The 17301-nt window shown below is 44.1% G+C and overlaps 1 protein-coding gene across 2 annotated transcripts in view; it reads left to right on the top strand.

The window, feature by feature from the left end:
* The first annotated feature begins 1733 nt into the window (after positions 1 to 1733).
* AFF3 (ALF transcription elongation factor 3) overlaps positions 1734 to 17301 on the top strand; it is a 617822-nt gene continuing 602254 nt past the window's right edge. For both annotated transcript variants that reach the window (XM_074011090.1, XM_065527510.2), the window contains exon 1: positions 1734 to 1840. The gene's annotated coding sequence lies outside the window, so the exon portion shown is untranslated. The remainder of the gene's footprint in view (positions 1841 to 17301) is intronic.

The following is a 17301-nucleotide window of genomic DNA, read 5'->3' as shown; positions in this document are numbered from 1 at the left end:
ATGTAAACACTAAAAACATGACGTAAAAATAGATGTAAGTCTGGGAACTCGATGGAGGTGGTGGCTGCACAACATTGTGAGTGTACTCAATGCCACAGGATTCCCCATCTTAAAATGGCTCATTTTATGGCATGTGAGTCTTAATTAAATACAAAAACCAGACAAGTGTGGGTAGATAGACATTCAAGTCCTGTCTTCTCATCCTTCAGTGAACGGTCTGGTGTGCCCTGGGTGCACGTGCCCCTTGGGGATTAGGGCAGTGATGAGAGGCGATGGAAGGAGGGCGTGGCTGTGGAGATGGAGACGAGAAAAAGGATCTGAGGAGTGACTGAAGAGGTAGAATGGGCAGGGCTTGGTGATGGAAGGTTGAAGAGTATTCAGGAAAGAGAAGAATGTGGGAAGCCTCCCCATTTCTGGTTTGGGTATAAGACAAAGAAAGGTTTTCCCCTTACCAGGGACATAAAGCAGCCAACACTGGGATAATTTGCCAGGGCTTGGGATAGGATTGGGTGGGGAAGTGTCTAGGTATCCAGTCTCAGGATAAGGACGGGCCTGTTTGGATGAGGATAACGGAGGATCAAACCTGAAGAAACCAGATTAGCAGAGGCAAAGCGAGAGGTCAGAAGGTGGTAAACTCAGAAGCGGGTAGAGACCCAAGGAGCAAGCCGGGACCAGGCAGGAGGGAGTTCACAGGCCACATGGTAAGCAATGAGGGGGGCAGAGGACAGAGCAGGGTTTCACTGCGGCCATTCCGTCAGGAGGTGCTGGGGGATGTTCCAGGAGAACAGCAGAAACGTGTGACGCTATGGATGTGGGCTTGGCAAGTTGCATCTGGAGTTGAGGAGAGGCCACCCATGGAGAACAGGAACCACAAGGCGGAGAGTGGAGCTCGTGGGAGGGTGAAAATTAAGACCAAAGAATGGAAACCTGCCAGTGTGAGAGACCACCTGGCAAAAACCAGGAGAGTATGGAGTCATGGCGGCCCAGGCAGAAGTTCTGGGAGGAAAGAAATGGTCAACACTACAGGGAAGTCAAACACTGCAGGGGAGGCAAATAAGACAGGAACTGAAAAAGCATCCATTGGCGAATCCCTGGTGTCATTAGTGAAAATAATTGCAGGCATGAATGGGGAGAGGGACGGATGTGGGGCAGGAAGCCCAGCTCCTGCGGGTTGACTGATTGGGAGACGAGGAGGTAACACCCGTCACGTAGGTCATGTAGAGCGGCCTTGGGACATCTGATTCCTCACCTGAGACTCTTCTTTCCTGGTGTGGCTTTGTTCTAGAAAGGTCTGGAAGACTTGTCACAGTCCTGAGGCAGGATGAGCCTTTGGTCCTGATCTCTTGGATGCCCAGACAGTCCAGTAAACCAGCAGAGCTTTGGACAAGTTAAGCAGCCCATTGAAATCAACATTCCCGGTAATCATATATCTAAGAGATTCCAAAATGTTCCTGGGATTCTTTTATGGGGTCTGCATAGGGTTAGAAAGCAGTGGAGTCAAAGGGCCTTCTCCCTTGGCCTCCATGGCCACCGTCCTCTACTTTTGTCAATTGGTCTCCCCAGAGTGAGTCCAGGTTCCTGCTTCCAGCCTTCTGGACCAGGCCCTGCCACAAGTGAGAGTTGGCCGGTTGGGTATCTGGTTTAGTCACTCGCCTCCACACTTTCACATCCTCTATCAACACCTGCACACTTGGGTTGTGACCACACATGCTCTTCCTGTTTGTACAGAAAGTGCCATTCAGAAAGCTCGCCAGCGAGAAGACAGCTCCACGCTCAGCCTCAGAAGAAAGACGTTCAATGATTTACTGGGGAGAGAAAGAAAAGGAACGGGAGCTGAGAGGTAAGATCAAACTGGAGGGCATGTGGGCCCTCTGGGATGCCTTGCGTGGAAGAGAGGTAGCCCCCACTTTGTGCCCTGAAGGGTGGCACTTCAAGTAGCTGTGCCCATGCTCCACTGGGCAGGGCAGTGGGGAGCATTCTTGGTCAGCCTCACCGAGATGGTCCAGGCCCTGGTGAACAGTCAGAGGGATTGAAAAGGAAGAGATGGGATGTGACCAAAGTCGGTCGCTGAAGCCGTGAGAGTGTGTGTGTGTGTGCATGTGTGTACGTGTGTGTGTGGTGGAGGGTGCACATAAAGAAGACATAACCTGGGTATGAACATGCTCATACACACATGTATGATGCTGGCCGGGGCCTTATGAAAAGTGTGTTTTAACCTCATGTGGCCCATTAGCTATAACCTCAGAAAAAGAAACCATGACATGGCCACAGACTGGACCCCAGTCAACGGCCCCAGTGAGTGAGCTCACAAGGAGAGAGCATGGGCGGTTCCACCTAAGGCCACCGTCACTCCTGCAGAAATGACTTGGAATAATGACCTCCTCACTGTTAGGGGCTAACAGCACTATCTTTGTATTCCTTGGATGGAACATTGTATATGTGTGTATTTATGTATGTGTGTGTGAATACACACATCATGTATTTATACACATTACATTGTGTGTATGTGTGTTTATGTGTGTATATACATATACACACACATATGGTATAATGCAATATACACAGTGACCAGAATTTTGAAACCAAAGAGAACTAATTGTAAGACGAAGGGTTTTTTTTTTCCTAATATGTGATTTCCTTGCTATTCAAGTCTCACAAATATAAAAATGAAATAATGTCTACACATGCATTTCATATTCCTTTTATTCAAAGGGGGGATCATTCAGGTAGCTAAAATCAAAGTGTTTACAATAACAAAGTGGTGGTAAACTCATTCTTTGAATGTTGATCGTGCAAACTAAATAATCCTCCAAAAATATTGTCTCTGCCATTATTAAAAGTATGTGTTCCTTGGTGCAGAATTTAAGAATATTCTAACTACAAGAGAGCCTTTTTACCTAGGGCTGTCCCAACTCACTGTTGAAGTGAAATGATTGCAGTGAAAGTAATACAGATATTCAGTATTCTTAGTTTTGGTTGTGTTTCTGTCAACTGCTATTCCCTTGTTCTAGGCGTGACTTCACTTAGTGTTTAGTTGTGTTATGCATATTTATATTTGATTTGCATTCAGAAAATAGAAAAATATATACATTGCTTATTTTCTAGATTTTGAGGTTTAAATCCCCACTCTAACATGATGGTTTTGGGCAAGTCACTATACATCTCCGCATCAGAGTTCCCACATCTGTAACACAAGTACAATAGTAGACAGTAGTCCTTCCTCTTAAGTAAGAATTAAATAAGCTAATACATTCAAAGTGCTTAGAAGAGTGCCTGGCACATTGAAAGGGCTCAGTAAGTATTAGCAGCTATTATCATTGGTATTAACAGCTGTTATCATTGTCATCATCATCATTATCATCATCACTATCTTTTGTACAATTAAGCCATCAAACTCGAAGGGACATGGTGAAAGTTTGGGAAAGGTGGAAGGTGGGAGATGGTGTGTGTAAAATGGGTTTGGGAGGTGACACTTAAGGCCAGAGCAGTGACATTACAGTCCTTACACCGCAGCTACAGACAAGTAGTAAGCAGGAAAGAGGAAAAGCACAGAACACCCCTCCCTACGAGGCCTGCTTGTGAGAGGAACCTGCTCTGGAGCTCTGGGGGCTCAATCACATGTACTCATACACATCTTGTACAGCAAACCAGGAAATAGGCACATGGGACGGTGACATCCAAATGATAGTACATCATATGCGTTCAGTGCCTCTCAGGTGTGAGACATGGCGCTCGGCATTTTACACACATTTCGTTATTGTATCTGAGCCATTGCGATTATGCTTATTTTAGAGGAGAGACTGGTAGGTAGCCTAAGAGTGCAGAGCTGGGAAATAGCAGCATTGGGATCTGGCCATCTCCAGATCCTGTGTCCCAATCCCCCACGTGTCACACTCAGAATACAAAGCAAGTAGTAACAAAACGTGACCAGTGAGGATGTCCAGTTTCAGAGTTTAAGAAACAAGTTCAAAGTCACAGTGAAAGCTGAAGGCATAGTGAGGAGCTGGATGCTGGTTTCCAAATTCCGACCATCTTTTCTACACCACTACTCAGAGGAAGGACCCGTAGTCTGACGTCCTGCCTATCAAGGTTGACAGCTATGGACCCTTCCATAAATAAATTTTCTCTTCTGCACTTCCACGTCTTTTTCTGTGAAGTGTCCTATAATGTCCTGTCCTACAGAGTTCACAGGGTTTTATGAGGGCTCAATGAGTCTACATATGTAAAATGCTGTTATATTATTTCCGAGTCATGTAAGGAAAACGTGTTGAAATCCACCTTCGGTAAAGGCAAGTTAAATGGAAAGGAAAAGTATAAATAATGTTGGTTCTTAATGACATGCCATTAGGTATGATTTAACTTGTTCTTTCAAATGACCCATTTGCACCCTCTGGAACTGATGTTCCATAATTTGTACAACCGTTCCCATATATGAAAATGTAGTTGATTTCCAGTTTTTGAATATTACAAGTTAAATTACAATGACTGTTCTAGAAATCCTTTAGTGCAATCATCCTATCTGTTCTTTTAGTATTTCCAAGTCTGACAAACAAGTCATATCTCATTTCTGCTTTCATTTGCCTTTTTTTTTTTTTGGTTATTAGTGAGTTGATTCTCAATGTTTTAAAACATAGCTTTGCCAAAAACTAAAAACATTGTTCTTCATCCAGAAAACAGCCAAAAATACATGCTCCTTTCAAAGTGAAATGGCACCATTGTTCTCATCATTAAAATACAAGCAGGTGTTTGTGTACAAATATAAACCTATTAAAAAGCGTCTTGCACAGGTATTCCTCTTTATAGCTTTTATCTGCGCTAAAAATGGGGGGTTATAATGAATACAAGACAACTAGACTCCTGCAATAACTAATAAACATGACAATTTGATTTATTGCTGTTCCTTGACTATAGCCTGTTGACAGATTTTTTCTTTATGGAAAAATTACCATGGTTTAAATCTCTATCATATGGCACTTAATTCAATTGGCAATATGTTACCAATTAGATCCTGCTTAAACTACCATCAGCCAGCAGACCAGGGGACATGTTAAATAGAATGACAATCAGATAACTAGTAAAACGCTTTGTGGCAGCTTTCTCAGGGCCAAGGAGCAATGTGGAGACCACGGATAAAGAAGAGAGAAAGGGCAAATAGGGCTTTTACTTTTCCCCATCCTGATACATTCAAAGTGCTTAGAAGAGTGCCTGGCACATTGAAAGGGCTCAGTAAGTATTAGCAGCTGAAAATTGAAAATTGAAATTGTTTCAAGTTCTCCTAAAAGGATGCAAAGAGTTTGTGTTTGAGTGGTGGTTGCATAAGTTGATATTCACCACTCCCCTTCCGCCTCTTCAGCCTCTCGCCCCTTTGATGATAAATTGGCAAACAGAAAGGCATTCTACCCCCAGATCCTCTCTAATGGGATGGTGCATAACTGTAACTCAGTCGTTGTGTCCCATTTAGTGGGACACTTTTTTTTTTTTTTTTTTTTTTGAGACAGAGTCTTGCTCTGTTACCCAGGCTGGAGTACAGTGGCACGATCTCAGCTCACTGCAACCTCCGCCTGCTGGGTTCAAGTGATTTTCCTGCCTCAGCCTCCTGAAGAGCTGGGATTACAGACACCCACCATCACGCCCGGCTCATTTTTTGTATTTTTAGTAGAGACTGGGTTTCACCATATTGGCCAGGCTGGTCTCGAGCTCCTGACCCCAGGTGATGCACCCCCCTCAGCTTCCCAAAGTGCTGGGATTACAGGCGTCAGCCACTGCGCCTGGCATACTGGTATCTTTTAAGATTTCACTTTCTCCCAAGCCCTGGATGATGACCACAGTAAAGAGAAATCTTTTGAAGTGGTATGAGCTCCCTTTTTCTATTTTCCTCTTGGATTGTGGTTGTATCAGACAGTGCTCCTGTTGCAAAAGACAGAAACCGAATCAGGCTATGCTGAACAAAATGTCAATCTGGCGGAACAATACTGGGGGCTGACTGACTTAAAATAGAGCGGCAAGCAAAGGTAAGAAAACCATCAAGAACCACAGGAATGGAAACGTGGCAACAGCCTGGGCCACATGATGTGGCTGCCACAGTGACAGATATGACCTCAATTGTCCCCATATTGGGATGTCACTTATTTAAAATCCCAGAGAGAGGGAAGAGAGTGATGACCCCTGTTTAGATCACTCGCCTGCCCCTTGGGGAAAGGTAGACCCTCCATTAGACTTCCGGCCTATCTCCCACATCTATGCGTAGTGAGGCATCCCCCGAAGGAAGACTGCGGTGGTAACAGGAAGGGTAGATAGTTGGTGGTGACAGCAAAAAAAATCACAAACGTCTTCCACACAGTCATTGCACAGTGAGCTCTGAGTGGAGGCTGGCTTGTTATCATGGGCAATCTAGCCGTTGGTGGGTTTGTTTGCAGAGATAGGCATACAAAAGGGAGAACTGGCAGATGGCCACCCCATGCTTCCTGCATTCTCATTCTGGTTGCTTTGCTTCCACAGCTAGGAGTGGAGTATGAAGCCCAAGGAATTTTCTTAAAGACCTGAGCAGTTATCTGGAACACCTCACAAAATCACAGTAGTGGGTATTACTTCCCAGCTCCTACTCTACACTGGGCATGGATGTTACGGACATTCTCTCTGAGTCCCACAACACCGCTGCAAGGCAGATATGATACACTCCTTTCACCTATGGAGAACGGAGGCTCAAAGAGGCTAAGTGACCCTCAGTAAACACAGAAGAGGGGTCCTCGTCCAGTCTGCCCAGCTCTGAAACCTCCCATGCCAGCTCCCTCAGGGCGATCCTGAGTCTAGGCTGTACAGGCAGTTCATGTGGTTGTATTTGAATAAAATCCCTTTCCTCCAGGATGCCAGTGTGTGTGTGTGTGTGTGTGTGTGTACGCACGTGTGCACATGCACACATGCACGCACCAGAAGCACATAACCAGGGAGAATACTAAGAGGAAAGCTAGGGGCTCAGAGGAAAAACACCCCATGTGTTACAACTTTGCCTGGCTGTCCCTATTTCTAAATACCATGACAACATTTTCTGAAGCAGAGATCAAAGGACATATGGTCTGACTCATGGGTTAACAAAGGGAAAAATCTTTGAAATTGGGAATATCTGGGACATTCTGAGATGTGTGGCTACAGTCATTCCCAGAGCACCTGGAAATCATGAAGTTTTTTGGGAAACACCATGAAATCCTGATATATTAAATCCCATTCTCCAAACTAGGAATGATTTTACAAGCAGAGAGTAGGACAGCCTTATACATTGGTTGTGTAACTTCATACATGTGAGATCTCATGCGGTGAAAATATTAAAGGTGTTGCAATCTGTTTGTATCAGCTGTAAAATAATACAAAATAATAGAATTCTTTGTATATAAATAGATTCCTTATGGCAGAAAAAAAGGCCAGTAAGAAAATGTAATGGGGAAATGGGATACAATTCATAAAAGGCATCAAAATGTAAATACCTAGAAAAGAATTTAAGAGGAAACACCACAAGACCTATATAAAAAGAATCTATAAAATCTACTTAGCGATGTAAAACATACATAAATGGCAACATATACCAAGTAGAAAACTCAATATCAACTTTCAACAAACTAATTTTTATTTTAAAAGATTAAATTAAAATTCCACTGCATTTGGGGAGGGAGAGGACTTGATAACATTCAAATGTCAAATTTCAAATTAATTTTAGATAAGAATAACCAGGATACTTTCAAAACAAAGATGAGAAAAAGAGAAAGTGTGATACTTGTTTTGTCAGATACAAAAGCTTCTGTGGTCACATAGCTCCAAATGGATAAACAGATCAATGGGGGAGAAGGGAAAGTGTGAACGTGCACACACACTCCCACATGTGCCCATTTAGAATATGGGAAAAGCCCCTTTTTGAATCAGTCATTTCAAGAATGATGACAGTCATAGTGAGAATTGTCAGTCTTCCTTTGACTTGATTCTTCTATTGATTTGACACATTCACTCCTTCCTTCTGGAAACCTTCCTCCTCTGCCTCCCAGATCATCATTCTCTTCCTCTCTTCCTACCTCACTGGCCGCACCTTCTCAGTCTCCCTTTTGGGTACCTTCTCCACCTCTCCCACATCTCCGGCTGGTGAAGCGCCTCAGTCCCCGGATGCCCCTGCTTTATTTGCATTCGCTCCCGGATGATCTGGTCCACTGTGACCAATGAAACACCAACGATGCCCAAACTTACATCTCCCAGCCCTGACTTTTTCCCGACTACAGACCCAGCTCTCCCACAACACTTAGTCTCTCCTTTTGAATGTGTGTTCAACCTCACATCTTAACATGTCCAAAACAGTGTTGCTCATTTCTCTGACTCCAGCCCTGTTCCTCCCCCAGTTTTCTCACATCCCCACAAAGCCCCTTCGTTCTTCCAGTGTCAGCCTAGGACCTTGAAGCCATCCTTAGCTTCTTTCCTCCACAACTCATAGCTAATCCATCAGCAAATCCCATCTCTGTGTTCTTTGAAATCATCCAGAATTGAATCGCTTCTTACCACTTTAGCCTCCACCTCCCTGGTCCTGGACCCTATGATCTCTCCTCTGCTCTCCAAAGTAATCTTCTTCTTTCCACACTCTCCCTCCTTCACTCTGTTCTCAGCACGGAGCCAGAGGAATTCTTATAACACTTAAGTCAAAATATATGATTGCTCAGAACTCTCCTGTGGGTCCCTACTTCACTGTTCCAGTTGCCCCTTGCTGCATAACCAACTACCCTAAACCATGGTGGCTCAAAACAACCTTCTGAACTTGCTCAAGATGTCATGGGTCATGAATCTGGGTCTTTGCTTGTCTGGGCTGGCTGAGCAGAAGGATCCCCTTCCACTCTCATGTGTGGTGCCTTGCAGCTCCTTGGATGCCATCTCTCTTCATGTGGCATCTCATTCTCCAGGGCTCTCCCTGTGCCTTGGGCTTCTCACAGAATGGCAGTCTTTTAGTGGTTGCACTTTTCGCGTTGTGATCGGTTTCTAAGAGGCAGGAAGCTGAAGCTGCCATACCAGTTAGGAGTTGCTCCTAAAATACACAGCAGCCTTTATGCCATCTTCTGTTGACCAAAGCAGTCACCAGGCCTGCTCAGACTCAACGAGGATGAGGGATAGGTTCCACCTCCTGAGGGAGGCATGACAATGTCACATTGCAAGAGAGCTGACGCGCACCGCCGTGGTCGTCTTTGGGAAATACAATCCACTACCCTCACCCAGTGCAAAATCCAAGGCCTTCTCCGTGATCTATCAGGGGCTACGTGAGCTGGCTCCTGTCACCCCTCTGAACTGTTCTAGCGCTCTCTCCCTTATTTGTGGTACTGCTCTGGTAGAGCAGTTTCTTCATCATTTCTTGAACACTCCTATGTCACGGCCTAGCACCTTGGAGCTCGTCCTCAGACGCACAGGTCACCTCTCACTCCCTTTAGGTCTGTGCCCAATGCCACCATTTCAGAGAGAGCTTCCCTGGCCACCCTGCATAAAATAGCCATCCTCTCCCTGTTCACTGCATTCAGCTGCATCTACCATATATATTTAGTTGCCATTATCTGCTGTTTCCATTAGAATGAAAGTTCCTTCTTGTATCCCAAGGACCTAGAACAATGCCTGCTCATCGTGGGCCTTAGATAAACTGTTTGCTGAATAAATGAATGATTGGATAACGATACAGTAAATGATACTGAGATGCTGTCTAACTGCTATGGGTGGTGGCGAGGAGAGTAAAAACTAGATGCAAACCTAGTGTATTAAACCAAAGTAAATTCTAAAAGGATCATCATGTGAGATAAGAAAGCCGTAAAATTGCTAGGGAAAAACTCAGGTAAAGATTAAATGATCTTGGGATGGGGAAGGTTTTTGTAAGCCTGATACTAAATAAATAAAGTATAAATGAAAATAAGGATAGCTTTGACTGTGTCGAAAATGCCATAAAAACATAAAAAGATGAACAGCAAACCTGGAAAAATACTTCGATATATAATGACAGCTTACTATCCTTCATACATAAGGAGTTCCATCAAATAAATTCAGAAAAAAATACAGATGCCTAATAAGCAGTTGGGAAGAAAAATTTTACTTTATTAGTAAACCAAAGCTACACATTGAAATACAATAATATTGGTGAAATTTTAATGCTGGTATTAGTGTTGGAAAATCCGTATTTTTATACAAGGCTTATATGAATACATGTTAGTACAAACTTTCCTGTGGGTAATCTCTTGTAGTAGCTGTCAAAAGCCTTAAAAACTAGATATTTCTCCTGATGGGTGTATGTGCAAAGATATTTGTCATAATGTGTTTCATCATAGCAAAAATGTGGAAATAAGCTAAATTTCCAAAGATAGAGAGTGGCTTGAGCAAATTGTACCATATTAGTCCAATGAAATAGTATGCAGTCATGTAAAATCCTGACAACATATTTCTTTTGAAATATAAAGATGGGCCCTTTATATTATTATTATTATTATTATTTTATTTATTTATTTTGAGACAGAGTCTTGCTCTGTTGCCCAGGCTGGAATGCAGTGGCACGACCTCGGCTCACTGCAAGCTCTACCTCCCGGGTTCACGCCATTCTCCTGCATCAGCCTCCCAAGTAGCTGGGACTACAGGCACCCGCCACCACGCCTGGCTAATTTTTGTGTATTTTTAGTAGAGACGGGGTTTCACCATGTTTGCCAGGATGTCCTCAATCTCCTGACCCCGAGATCCACCTACCTTGGCCTCTCAAGGTGCTGGGATTACAGGTGTGAGCCACTGTGCCGGGCCTATATTATTAAGTGAAAAAAAAAAGTTGGCTAAAAAGTAGTATATGAGAGCCAGGCACAGTAGCATGTGCCTGTAATTCCAGCTGCTGGAGAGGCTGAGAAAGGAAGATTGCTTGAGCCCAGGAGTTGCAGGCTGTAGGCCACTGTGATCATGCCTGTGAATGACCACTGCACTCCAGCCCGGACTACACTGTGAAACCCTGCCTCTAAAAGAAAAAAAAAAGTAGTACGTATAGTATGACTGCCCTCTGGTTAAAAAGCAAACAACGAAACCTACATACTAGGAGATACATATTCAAACATTAAAGTGGATATTTCCAGTGATGGAATTGTGGATGAGTGCAGGGTTTTTTTGTTTGTTTGTTTGTTTATCCTTTTTACTTCTCATATTTTATTTTATTTTTTAGAGACAGGGTCTGGCTCTGTCACCCAGGCTGGAGTGCAGTGATCACAGTTCACTGTAGCCTCCAACTCCTGGGCTCAAGTGATCCTCCTGCCTCAACCTCCAAAAGTGCTGAGATTGCAGGTGTGAGCCACTGCACTCAGCCAGCAATGTAGTCTTTTAAAATATGACGGCCAGGTATGGTGGTGCGTGCCTGTAATCCCAGCTATGGGAGACTGAGGTGGAAGGATCGCTTGAGCCCCAAGAGCTCGAGGCTGCCGTGAGCTGATCACACCTCTGCGCTCCAGCCTGCAAGACAAAGTAAAACCCTGCATCTGAAAAAAGAAAAAAAAAAAGAACATTGAGAAAACCCAACCCATTGATCTAATTTCTCCTTTCAAATTTGAAAAGACCAGCATCATTCGATTTTTAATTTTTTTAAAATAATATATTGTACTTAATCCAAAACAAGAAAAAATATTGTCATTTCAATGTGCTATCAATATAAAAACAGGAAATTAGATATTTAACATTTTTTTGAGCACTAAGTCTTCAAATTAGATTAGCCACAATTCAGATGCTCAGCAGTCACATGTGGTTACCGTAGTGCACAGCGAGGTTCTGGTTACTCACTTGGCATTAGAGTATGTACACTGCCTTGATACTTCACTTAATTTTCAACTAAGGCTGAGGATGAAGAGGAAAAAAGATATCGCACCCTTTCTTTTTCAAGAAACTTCTCTAAATTTGTTAGTCTTTTTCTTTTCTCTCTCTTCATGAAGTTACTAGATCTTATTGATCTTTCTCTTGATTAAGCAGAAAATAAGACTTAACTACATTCTTTGTCTTTTTAGTAGTGTTGGCTTTGTTTTGTGGTTTCTAGAGTTGGACTATTTTGTTTTACTTTATTTTTAATTATGTTTTGATTGAGAAAAATGTCTATGTTTACGGCACACAGCATGATGCTTTGATACACGTATACGTTGTGGGATGGCTAAATCAAGCTATTTAACCTATGTGTTACTTGTAATTTACTTATTTTGTGTGTGTTGTGAGGATACTTAGAATCTACTGTCTTAGCAATTTTCAAGTATATAACACGTTGTTATGAAGTATAGTCCCCATGCTGTACAATGGATCTCCTGAACTCATTCCTCCTGTCTAGCTGAGGCATCCTTCAATTTCAACAGCAGAGTCCTAGGTACAGCCTATGGGTTTAGATGGGAACCAGATCTCCAAGATATGGAATAAGAATGTTCTGCCAAAGGAGGGGGAGTGTGTGGTGGGCCGGTCCTCCCTCGCAGCTGGGAGCAGTGTACCCCTCAAGGCAGGTGCTCCATCCCACCCTGACTCCTTTATGTCCTGGCTGAGTGAGGGTGAGCCAGCTACCTGTTCTGTAAAAGGGGATGGCAGATTCAATAAGCAAAGGTATGAACCCTTCTTAGAACAAGGTCTGGGATATGGTGGGTGCTCAACAAACATTAGCTTTTCACATTACTATTATCTTCTAAAGCCATGCATGACACACAGATGGAACTTTAAAAATGTTTATCCACGCCTGTAATCCTAGCACTTTAGGAAGCCGAGGCAGGTGGATGACTTGAGGTCAGGAGTTCAAGACCAGCCTGGCCAACGTGGTGAAACCCCGTCTCTACTAAAAATACAAAAATTAGCCGGGTGTGGTGGTGCGTCCCTCTAATCCCAGCTCCTCAGGAGGCTGAAGCAGGAGAATCACTTGAATCCGGGAGGCGGAGGTTGCAGTGAGCCGAGACTGTGCCACTGTACTGGGTGACAGAGCAAGACTCTCTCTTAAAAAAAAAAAAAAAAAAAAGCTTATTCATTCTTTCACTCATTCATCCCTAGATCCCCGGGGTGTGTGGTAGTCTTTGGCGGCAACACTGCTTTATATCAACATTTGACTCATATATATAATGGAGAGGGTGCTGCAGAAGTTCTTTAATTCTCAGAAATCTATTTTAAAAGGCAGCCTCTCCCAGGAAAACTGCACTCACGTCATATCATTAACACTAACCTGAAAATCATACTCATTCAAGTAGCTGAAGGGACGAGAAAGCACCGTGGACAGACTACACCAACACTTTCTCAGTTTGGTTAAACCAATAATAAACTTTGTCCCCAGGTGTGACTTTCCCAGGATTAGTAAGCTGCCCTGTTCTTAAGGAGTGGCTGGAATGTTGAGTGCATCTTTTTTTTTTTTTTTTTTTTTTTATGTAGGGTGTTTATAATCTGGGACTAGAGAAACGTGGAGCTGAAATACTGCTATGGAGTTTCTGACCATTAATTTTATGAGTCTATTATTCAATCTCTATTGTTGTCTGGCCTGCAATTATATTTTTGTACTTTAAGAGATGCTTGACAATCTTTGTTTAGAAATGAAGAGTGAGTGGTTAACCTTCTGGCCTGGCAGGTGCCCTCTGTCATCTCAGCTGAGAAGCCTGCGGTACTGCTAGTGTCTCTGTGGGGCTCTCTCTGTGGGGCTGTCCCGGAGGCAGCTCGTGCCCCAGGGAGCTGCGATGGCAGCCCAGTGATCTCATCAACCCACACTGCAGCCAGTGATTTTGCTCACAAACCTCCTAAAAGAACTACAGGAAACTCCATACTCTGAGGCTTCCTGGAAATCAGTATTTGAAACTGCCTCTTTGGTGCCCAGGGGATTCTATTTCTTGGGCAATACACTCCTGTAAGATTTGTGCAGGCAGTGATGTGCCTGTGGGCACACGGCTGAGCCCATGGATGAGACTAAAATCCAGCTCACACTCCACTCGCTCTGAGAAAGGGAAACCTGTTTTCTAATGCTCACAAACGCATTGGCATCTCATCGAGCCCCGTGCCCATTGGATGCACTCTTCAGAGCGGGTGTCTCTTACTTTTGTGCAGAGGACAGGCCCAGGTGAGGGAAGTATCTGGTCTGGCAGAAACCTGGGGTGCAGAAAGTTGGAGCTGGCAGGGAGCCTTGCCCACAGAGCATTCTCCGGCACATCAGTTTTAGGAAGGATGACATCTGCAAGCTATGAACCTTGCCATAGGTTGCACTAACACTGAATGAATTGATGAACTTCTGGAAACTTCATGCACCCTACCTGAGTTTGGAGACTCCTATCTCAATCATTCTGCTTTACGTGCCACATGATGCCAACTGACAGGGAGCTACTGAAAGTGTGACATACACAATATGCCTCCCTTAGGACAGGGATTTCCACTGGCAGCACTTGGCCATGGCATGCCTCCTTTTTGTGCACAGTATGAATTGTATGAGGCAGAACTACATAGAGGCCAAGTGCAAAGGCTTCATTGAGTGTTAGACCTGGACTGAAATCCCAATTGTGCCTCCTACTATAAAATAATATTAATCATCACTCATTGAGTGCCTCTTAAGTGCCAGGCACTAGAAGCTATGTGACCATGAGCAAATTACTTTTCTCTCTGAGTCTCAATTTACTCTTCCGTTAAAATGGGGACAATAATGGAACTCTCATCTGGGTTGTTGTGAGGATTTATTGAGGCTGTATCCAATTCATTTAGAGTGCCAGGAACATGCTAAGCACTCAGTAAAAATTAGCTGTTTTTATTATATAGACACTGGACCTGCATCAGCTCTAATGTGCCAATTACCTGAAGAACAAGTGAATTAGACGTATTGGGAAGAGGGTTAATTCCTCAGGCTGCTGGGCCATTTTGTGAAGCACAATAGTAATTTTCTAAATGGTTCTGAGTAACCTGTAAAAAAGCACGCATGTAACACAGGCCCCACTGGTTTCCTAGAGCGTAAATTGCCCAGCAGAATGACCTGACTATTACTTGCTTGTAAAGCAAACTGATTTATACATGAATATGTACACACACACACGCACGCACACACACACACACACACACTCAGTTATAGGACATTTGCCAGGAAAACTACTAAACTGATGTTTTTGCCTAAATACCCAATCACTTTTGTTTTGCATGAAGTTTCACACGTATGATTTAGACCTTCCGATCAGCCATTGTTTACATCAGGAAGCATCAATCCGGAGTGACTGGCAAGCAGGTACACATTCAAGTGACACAGTGATATCTCCGTGGCCGTTTCCTATGATTCGAGGGGAAAAGTCATTCGGGCTTTTTATCCCAGAATCTCATCAAAATAGATCTTTTGGTTATGTTAAGTGGTTGCTGCTGCTAAGCCAGTCAATGGTGACAGTGTTGATGAAATCAGGGGAACTGAGAAGGTGGCCAGGCCTATGAGCTGTGGGCCTGTGTTGTGTCCAGAGACAGATGCTCTGGAGCCGCCTGACCATTGGCCCTGACCTCTGGCCCCACTCCCTCCCTCTGTACTCCAGGACATGGAAATGTGTCCACAGGAAGGATATACAAATTAAATATCTCCGTGCTGAGACCTTAGAGGTCATCTCTTCTAACCGTCCTCTCCCTTCCCAGCACTTTTGATAGGCAGTCAACAACTCTCTTTAACTACTTCTGGCAATGGAACCTTTTGACAGGGCCATTCCTTTTTCAAAGAGTTCTAATTACTTGAAAGTCCTTTATTTCAAACTGAAGTCAGCCTCTTTGTAATTTCTACCCTTGTGTCCCATTTCGCCTTCTGGTGTCACAGTGGATCGATCTAAGGCTATGGGGTTGACTTAGGCACTCGGGTCATAATTCTCTGTGTTCAAAGCCTCCTTGGGGCCAAATAACAATAACTAACATTTATTAATCTCCAGTGGCATGGGTTTGAAGAGGCAAACTCTGGGAAAGTCATTGCTTGACCTCTGAAATTAACTTCCCTGAGTAGGTCACTCTGGTCTTCCTTAACCAACCGCAGAAAAAATCAGAGGCCTCTAGAGAGGTTTCCCCATGAGGCTGGGCTAGAGGAAAGAGAGAGAACTAGGGGTGGCATTATCCAAACCTGTTTTAAAGGAGCCTCTGTTACAGGAAAGGGGTCCCGGTCCAGACTCCAAGAGAGGGTTCTTGGATCTCGCGCAAGAAAGAATTCAGGGCGAGTCCATAGAGTCAAGTGAAAACAACGTATTAAAAACGTAAAGGAATAAAAGAATGGCTACTCCATAGACAGAGCGGCCCCGCTGCTGGTTGCCCATTTTTATGGTTATTTCTTGATGATATGCTAAACAAGGGGTGAATTATTCGTGCCTCCCATTTTTAGACAATATAGAGTAACTTCCTGACATTGCCATGGCATTTGTAAACTGTCATGGTGCTGGTGGGAGTGTAGCAGTGAGGACGACCAGAGGTCACTCTTATGGCCATCTTGGTTTTGGTGGGTCTTAGCCAGCTTCTTTACTGCAAACTGTTTTATCAGCAAGGTCTTTAGGACCTGTATATTGTGCTGACCTCCCATCTCATCCTGTGACTTAGAATGCCTTAAATGTCTAGGAATGCAGCCCAGTAGATTTCAGCCTCATTTTACCCAGCTCCTATTCAAGATGGAGTTGCTCTGGTTCACACGCCTCTGACACCTCCAGCTTAGAAAGGGAGCTAGCCAGACAGGGTTGAAGATCTACCCGCTCCGTGAAGAACTGTTTTCTGACGAATGCCAACTCCTGCAGGCGGTGTCTGCCATCCCGAGAGCGCTCCAGGCCTCTGGGTAACTCATCAGTCTCTGGGCAGGGGCCTCCTTGGGCTGCTCTTCTCAGGGGTTGTTTATTCAAACATTCAGAGCATTTGTGCAGCAGTGGCATGGAAGGGCAGTTGAAGCTGAGAGGTCAAGCCAAACAGGACCGGAGGTCAGGGAGTCCACAGGAAGTGCCCACAAGGAACCAGAAGACCCACTTTCCCCCCAAGGCTAGTTCTGACTCTGACACCAAGCAGCCTTGTGACCCTGGGCAAATGTCCTCAACCTTTCTGAACCTTGCGTTCCTTACCGATGAAAGGGGAATGACCTTCACCCCCACCCACATCACAGCAGGAATGTTAGAATCAGATGAGACAATGGAGGTACATGACAATGAGGGCCAGTTGAAGTGACAGAGGGAGGGAGCAGGACTGAACATTCAGATTAAAATGAGACAAATGCAGTCTGTAATCCTGGATTTTCTAAACAGCTGAGTCATGGGCTCTAAACACCTAGGGGAGCATCGGTCATTTTTTCTCTGACTGGATGAACTGTGATTG

This window comes from Macaca fascicularis, chromosome 13, assembly GCF_037993035.2.
Source record: "Macaca fascicularis isolate 582-1 chromosome 13, T2T-MFA8v1.1".
In the NCBI taxonomy this organism is placed as follows: domain Eukaryota; kingdom Metazoa; phylum Chordata; class Mammalia; order Primates; family Cercopithecidae; genus Macaca; species Macaca fascicularis.
Note: the sequence above shows the minus strand (reverse complement) of the source record. Positions and strands in the feature narration are given on the sequence as shown.